Source organism: Lolium rigidum, chromosome 5, assembly GCF_022539505.1.
Source record: "Lolium rigidum isolate FL_2022 chromosome 5, APGP_CSIRO_Lrig_0.1, whole genome shotgun sequence".
NCBI classification, from domain to species: Eukaryota; Viridiplantae; Streptophyta; class Magnoliopsida; order Poales; family Poaceae; genus Lolium; species Lolium rigidum.
The window spans coordinates 250,535,289-250,543,247 of record NC_061512.1 but is presented as its reverse complement, the minus strand read 5'-3'; positions in this window follow the sequence as shown (position 1 = coordinate 250,543,247).

Below are 7,959 nucleotides of genomic sequence, written 5' to 3'. Positions count from 1 at the left end.
CCTAACCCTAACGAGCTCTGGCGACGCCGTGGTCGCCGCCGTCTTCTCAGATATTTTCCGGCCGCCTCCGGCCATCGCCGCCTCCGAGATGGGGCGCATCTGCACCGCCACGTAACGGCGCACCAGATCATCGGCGTCGATCTGGTCCTTGCCGCCCCTTTCGCCGATCCCCATCGTTTTCGTCCGCACGGTGGTGCGGTGCTCACCGGCGCCTCTGGTGTGATGGCGCCGCCGTGGCCTTCGCCGCCGTGGTGCGGAGCGCTGCGGCGCTAGACGGAGCTCCGGCCTGGCCCGGCCGGGTGATGCCGTGCTTTCGGCGCGCGCCGCCGTGGCCGCCATGGTTGCGCTAGTCGTCTGCTCGCTCCAGGTACACGCCTCCTCCGATCACCTCCTCTCTCTCATCCTTGCCTGCTCTTCTTCTTCCTCCAGTAGCTCTGCTGCGCCTAACTCACTGTGTGTGCGCATGCTGCTTTGCTGTTGCGCTGATGCTTGTGCTGCTGTGCTGTTCATGCGGCTCTGCCCCACTGGCCTTGACCATGGTTGCCATGGCCATGCCAGAGCTTGCGTTTCTGCGGTGTGCAGTCCTGCTATTCTATCAATTTCTTGCTTAAATTCCCTTCTGTGGCTCTGTTCTTGTTACTAAGCTCGCCAGATGCTCAAATGTGTTCCTATAGGCTTGCTTATGAGCATCTTGTAATGCTCAGGGACTGCCTAATGGCTACTGTCTTGCTACAATTAAATCCATTTGATTGCTTAGTGGCTCTGGTTGTGGTGATGGTTTAATTATATGTGTGTGCTATTCATGTCAAGCTTGATCCAGTGGTACATCATGTATTTGATGTGCTTCTGGATACAATTACAGTTCATCCATTTGTTGTCTGTGAAGCAATTGTTGATTATCTGTGGCCAATTAATTATCTGGTCCATGCTCTGTTGCTTAGTGATGCTCTAGCATGCACTAGCATGCTATAGCAAGCTCTGATGATCATATGATCATCAACAGCTGGTCATTGGATTGCTTACCTGTTGCCTGTGCCTTGCTGTGACTTATCTCTGTGTATGTGTGTGGCACATATCAGTGCTGGTGCTTGCTCAAGCATCAACTGATGCTTGCAGTGATCCTCTGGATCATGTGCATGGTTCTGGTGACTTGGTTACTTGTATAATTCATTTATCTGTATTACCTTGCTTTGTTTGATGGATAAATGATGTGAACTGTGATACAGTGATGATCATATCAATTGATTGGCTTGGGCTAGAGGAATGCCAACAGTGGTTGGGAACCCTAGCTCTTCTTTGAACCCAGTCTGGGTGATGCTATTTGTACTTGGCTTGGTGGTTTGGCTGTTTTAGGGGTTGAGGTGACCCTGGCAGTAGTCATATGCTGCCCTAGGGTAGCTCCCCTTTGTTGGCTTGTTGTGGCTCACCAAATGCTTTCTCGGGTGATCCATTTATTGGATTGCCAGTAGCTCTTGATGTTGAAATCAAATAGACAATGTTTTGTCTAGGTCTGATGGTCAAACTAGCTGTAGGTGCTAAGTGTGTAGCTAGGCTAGCTTGTGCTCTCATCTCTTGCTGGATCTCTTCAGTTATGCATTGATTGTCATAGCTGTTGTTCCCTTTAGACGATTTACCAGTGGCCTTACTGCTCTTGCTTGCACCATATGGCTTAGTAGCCAGATGATGACACAACTTGGGTATCACACCCTTTTGATTATGTGTGATTGATGCATATGCTTATATATGAACAAAACCATCTGGTTTGTTCATGATGCTTGGTATACCTCACTCCAGCTCCTAGAATTTGATGTTGGTGTAGAGGTATTGCTTCCGTGTTGATCTCGTTGGTTAATTTGCTTGCCTCGCTCCACCCGGTGAGCTCCTCGAAGCTTGGTTGGATTCTGTGGTGTTATGGAGCGGATTGAACGAGTGAAGCTGTTCTATCTGTTCTAGCTGTTCTTGGTGTTCTTGGTGTTCTTGGTGGCTTACCAGAGCAATTCTGTCAATGCAATGATCTAGGGTTTACTGTGGCAAGTTTTATATGCTTCTGGCTTTGCTCTGTTGGTCGACAGCACTCCTTGCAGCTTGTGGTGACTCACTTTGGCCTGGTGTGTTGTTACACATGCACACTGCCTTGTGTGCTGCCTGGTTGTGTGTGTGTGCAAGTCCAGCTTGGGACTTGTGCTGATGGGTTGGATCAGCTCGGCAGCTTGATCATATCCATCCTTTGCAATATTTGCTAACCTGCCAAGTGGCTTTGCCACTTGGTTAATGATCTGGTTGTTGTGTGTGTGTGCAGGGATCAAGAAGATGCTCAAGATGAACTCAAGATCATCTTGATCAGGGAATTCAGGAAGTTCACAATGTAGTTTAGGTTATTTAAGTAACTTGTAATTTTCCTTTTTCTGTTTCTATTTATTCAATTCTTGTAATGTGTTGTAATTTCATAATTCAATTCTGAATATTGTAAAGACAATGTATTATGTGTGTGATTATCAATAAAGCTCAAGTTTCCCTTAATGAGCTTAATTTAATTGTTGTATTACTTATATTCTTGCTTAATGATAATTGTTTGTTAAATTATCTCAAATTTGAATTATGTGATGATCATTTGATGTTTGAATTTGAATTTCAAATTCAAATTTGGTTTGAATTTATTCAAACAATTTAACTTGTAATTCAATCATGCAACTTATGATTTCAATGCAATTCCACTTCTCTCTTCTCAAAACCCTAATTTAGACAAGTAGGAACAAGTTCATCGCACTCTCGAAACCCTAACCCTGTAAGGTGTCGAGAGAGAAACCTATCCCCCTTCGATGCAGTTTTGTTTTAAAAGCGCGAAATTTCCCCGTAATTTACAATGCAATGCACATCCCTTTCTAAAATCTACCCCTCGATCGTCCCCAAACCTGGGATATTACACCGGGCGGTGCAACCGGGAGAGTTTGGCCCCCAAACAGGCGACATGTGCGCGCTACGAACCTACCCCGACTGAAATCCTGTTCTCCGGCACGGCGAGGACCGAGCAGACGGCGTGTACTGCTGCGGTGCGGCAGGGCGGCGGGAGGTGGGGTTGGGATGGTGGCGTCGCACTAGGGCAACAAAGAAGGAGAAAAAGAAGTAAATCGAAGCGGTCGATTTCGCTGTCCCTGACGTGCGGAACCGGGTAAGAAAAGGAGGATGCTCGGCGCGACCGCGCAACGTCCACGGAGACGCAAACCTGCTGCATATTTTTAAAGAGATTAGTTTATGTATTATTATCTTATGCAAAGTCCTCTATTTTCTCACTTCAATTGTTCAGTGGTAATCTCGCCGAAAATTGGTGTAATTTTTTTCTGAACGTGCGTTCTTTAATTTCCATGATGAAATCGTATGGCTTATATTAAGGAATGGAAGGAGTATATGATTTATGAATTCTTGCCAAAAATGACAGCAAAATGTGATACAAAAATCATTTTATTTCGCAAATCTACGTGGCAGCCAAACATATTTTTTCGGCTTGGAATTTCAATTTCGCCAAATGAAATGATGCTTTCATTTCATTTCTGCCAAATAGAATAGAGCATGGGTGCCAAACGGACCTTGAGAGTTGGGACTGGAAAGCCCGGACTAGAATATACCTCTGTCAATAAATTGATATTTTAGATTTATCTAAATTCGAATGTTAGACGGAGGAAGTAGTGAATTCATCTATGAACTCTTCCAAACATGTAGTTACAAAATGTGGCTTATTAGAAGCTTAGTGGACACTCGGCTTCGGTCAAAGCTTAAGCCACATTAAACCTACCAAAGTGAGTAAGTGACCGTAGCAAGTCCAATACCCTCGTCGCCGAAACATGGAGCCAAATCAGTAACACTAACACCCACACCCACATAGCTAGCTCACGCCGGCGCCATGGGCGGTGGCCGCGGCGCACCACGCACCCACCGCCGACGCTTCCCACCGCGAGTCATCGTCTCCGCTCCCGTTCACCACGCACCACGCACCTCGGGACAGGCAGCCTCGGTCTCACCTCGACAAGGACTCCACGAAGAGCATAACACGTCAAGCTCCCTCCTACGTCTCGCCGCTGGCCCAACCGCCGGTCTCATTGTTCTGTCACTGGCTCACTGCACACGACTGCTCGACAGAAAGCAGCAGCACCGTGTTACTTTGCTAGGCAGGTGGCGGCGCCACTTACCACGCGAACACGCGCATGCTGCTGAACCTCAGGGACCTGGACAGCACACGCTCGGTCCGACCCGCCGGCAGGAGCAGCTTGCCCGAGAGATCCTCGGACGGCGGGCTGGTGACGCCGTCGTGCGAGACACCGCGCTCGTAGGCAGCCGAATGGTGCACGGCGAAGCGGCAGCTCTGGGACTGGTTGCCGTCGGAGCGCGCGTGCTCCTGTCCCCGCGCTGCGCCTGTGGCGAGGCCGTCGGGTCGGCCGGCCGGCAGACGCAGCTGGCGCGCGAGACCCTCCGGTTGCGCCACCAGCGGGCCGCGGGAGGCGCCGACCTCGCGCGACACGACGGGCTCGTTGAGCGGCGAAGGACGCACCGCGAACCGACAGCTCTGAGACTGGTAGCCGCCGCCGTCGAAGCGCGCGCTCTCCCGACCGAGCGCAGGCGCCCCGACGGTGGCCAGCTGGAGCTCGCACCGGGCCGCCGAAAGCAGCTCCCGCGAGAGAACGTCCATCTTCGGTGGCGGAAGGCGAGCGGGGCCGTGGAAGTCGTACGGGAAACCGACCTCGTCGTCCGGCGAAGGGCGCACGGTGAAATGGCAGCTCTGAGACTGGTAGGCGCGACGCGCGTGCTCGTGGCCCCGCGCCACGGTGCCGCCGGTGGCGAGGTAAGCGTAGCTGTCGGCAGCCCTCGCCATCGACCTCCGCTTCCTCTTGATCGTCGCGTAGACGAACGGGATGAGGCCCACTATGGCCATTGCGCGCTCTCTGCTGATCGATCGGCAGCACACCACCGGATCGAGGGAGCACGAAAGGCTTGCCGCGCGCTATGCTTGTTGAAGAGGTGAAACCAATTTGGCATCCCCAGGTTTCTTATACCCCAACAGGAAGAGATTCGCTAGAGCGTGGCGTCCAAACTAAAGAGCTTCATGCTGGATCAACATGCACTAATCTATGCCAGATTTGGTATTCCCGGCAGCTAGGTCCATGTGACGACGGCTGTATAATTTTGCACTTTACAGGTGAAGCTCAACGTCTCTGCATGCATGCGAACAATTCCTTTAAGAATATTTTCATGAGATCGATATCAGCTAGCCTCCATACTGTATAAACAAGCTCAGGTGCTCAACCATACACTAGTAGCCGAGCTGATCTGGAATAGGTGCATCACAAACATGCAGAGAGAAACGGACATATATGCTGCGGTATCTGATAACCATGTTGGTTTGTTCATCTCACCATGATTTTGCCAGCGCTGAAGCACTTGATTTTGTTTGCCGGGGAGAAAGAGCCAAGAAGAAGAAGCCACATGCTGTTGGACCGATCGTTGTTTTTCTTCATGAAACCTTGTTGGGCTGTTGCCACTGTCTGTCTTAAGATGCTCTTTTCTCTGTCATTTTTTAGTTCAGAGTTTTTTTTTTTGAACAATTTAGTTCAGAGTTGTCCCTCCTTTTTCGGGTCCAGAGTTGTATGTCCATGTCAGAATTTATAATTCACATGTTACAGATTCAAATCTCGGTGAACCGACCACGTTGGCTGGAATTAATAGCATAAAACCATCACCTTACAGTTACTTTACGTTCGTGGAATAGAAAACCGCCACATTTTGCCAAGTTTTTAACAAAAAAAACTAAACGTAAGTTAATAGCAAATTGACAGAGTTTTTGCCAGGTCGACCTACCTGTAAGGCCAATGTAGCAAAAATCTGACCAAATGGGCAGGGACCCACATATCATCTCAATTTTAAAAATCAAAATCTATAAAAAAAAAACTCGAAAATCTCGCCACTAGCCCGTGCCATCACGCTTGGCCGTCGATGCCGTGCTTCCCGCCACGTCTTGGCCACCGCCACCGCGCCATGGATGGGCCCGTTGCTGCGCCTGTCCGCCCCTCCTCCTAACCCCTTCCTGCTACCGCTACAACTGGGCAAAACTCAGGCCAAACCGGGTTTCGGGCCAGACCCAAAAAAGCCCGAAGCTAAAAAGTCAAACCCGAACCCAGCCCAACCGTCGAGCTTGTAAATTGGGCCTAAACCCGGCCCGAATAAGCAAAAGCCTGCCTGACCCAATCCCTAACTAAATCGTGAAAACTGTAAGCCTGAGCCTACCTAGCCCAACGTTGGGGCACAAACATCAAGCCCGCTCCCTAACTAAATCTGAAAAAGGAAAAAAAAACATAAAAACTGAAAAAAAGGCAAGAAACTAAAAAAAACAACAAAAACACTACTAGGAAAAGGCCTAGCCGTAAGATGGGTGTTAGTGGCGCACCAGGAGGGCAGTGCGCCACTACTACTTAGCAGTGGCGCACCGGAAAGTGGTGGGCCACTATAAAAAATGTAGTAGTGGCGCACTCTTCCGTGGTGCGCCACCACTAAGTTTGACCATGGGTTTGACCTAGCCTTGTACATAGCAATGGCGCACCATGTAGAGGTGCGCCACAGCTATTTTATGTAGCAGTGGCGCACCTCTACATGGTGCGCCATTGCTATGTAAAGGGGGATGATGGACATGTTTGGGCACCACTTAGCAGTGCCCAAACATTTCCACCCCCCCTCCACCCCACCGTGGATCGCCTTTTCGGGTTTGGAAAAAAATAAAAGAAATAGATAGAAATTTCAAAAAATAAAATCCTTCGAGATGCCCATGTAATATGTCATCTAGGTTTAGTGAAATTTTAAAAAAATGAATTTTGATATATTATGCAAAATGGTGTCATCTTTCGGTAAAACGGGATTTACGGTTGCATACGACCTCCGATGAAAAACTTTTTATATCAAAATCTATCTACGCGAAATTTCCTATTCGAATTCAACGGCCTACGGCCGTTTGGACAAAAAATGGATTCGTCAAATTCAAAACAGAAACAGGACTTTTTTCAGGTTTTAGATTTTGGGAAAAAAATAGAAAAAAAGTAGCGGTGGCGCACCCATGCCTTGGTGCGCCACTGCTAAGCTTCCCGCCCACGAATTTCAAAATGGGAGGAGCCGGCCACTTAACCCCCTCCTCCCTCCTCCCTCCTCCTCCACATATTCTCCTGCTTTCATTCTCCTCTCCTCCTCCTGCTCTCCTCCTCTCCTCTCCTCCTTTCACTCCGGCGACCTCCTCCTCTCCTCTCCTCCTTTCACTCCGGCGACCTCCTCCTCTCCTCTCCTCCTTTCACTCCGGCGACCTCCTCCACTATGTCGAGCTCCGGTGACCTTACTTTCCGGCGAGCTCCTCCACTATGGTGAACTCCGGTGACCTTACTCTCCGACGACCCTCCGGCGACCCTCTAGCCTCCATTACCTCTGGCCTTCGTCCTCTTGTTCATCCTCTCCTACATCTCCTCACCTCTCTTCACCTCTCCTACGTCCCTCATCCATCATCACCGGCGGCTAGGCTAAGAAAAATGAGAATGAACATTGCACAAATAATTCTAGCAACAAGAACGAGAAAAAATAACGAGCCAAAAAAATCGAAACAAAATGTGCCAGATCCAGATCCCGATCCCGATCCAGATCCAGATCTAGAAATTTCAAATTTTAGTAGTGGCGCACCTTTTTTTCTATCCAGTGGCGCACCTCAGACGTTTAGGAGTGGCGCACCATGAAGCTAGTAGTGGCGCACTACCTGGTGCGCCACTGCTAAGCCAAATAGCAATGGCGCACCACTAGTGCGCCACTACTAAAAGTTAGCAGTGGCGTGATAGCAGTGGGGCACCACTAGTGCGCCACTGATGGGTAAAAGTGGTGCGCCACTGATTGCCCTTTTCCTAGTAGTGAAACTAAAAAAGAACCGAAGAAAAAAATGGAAAA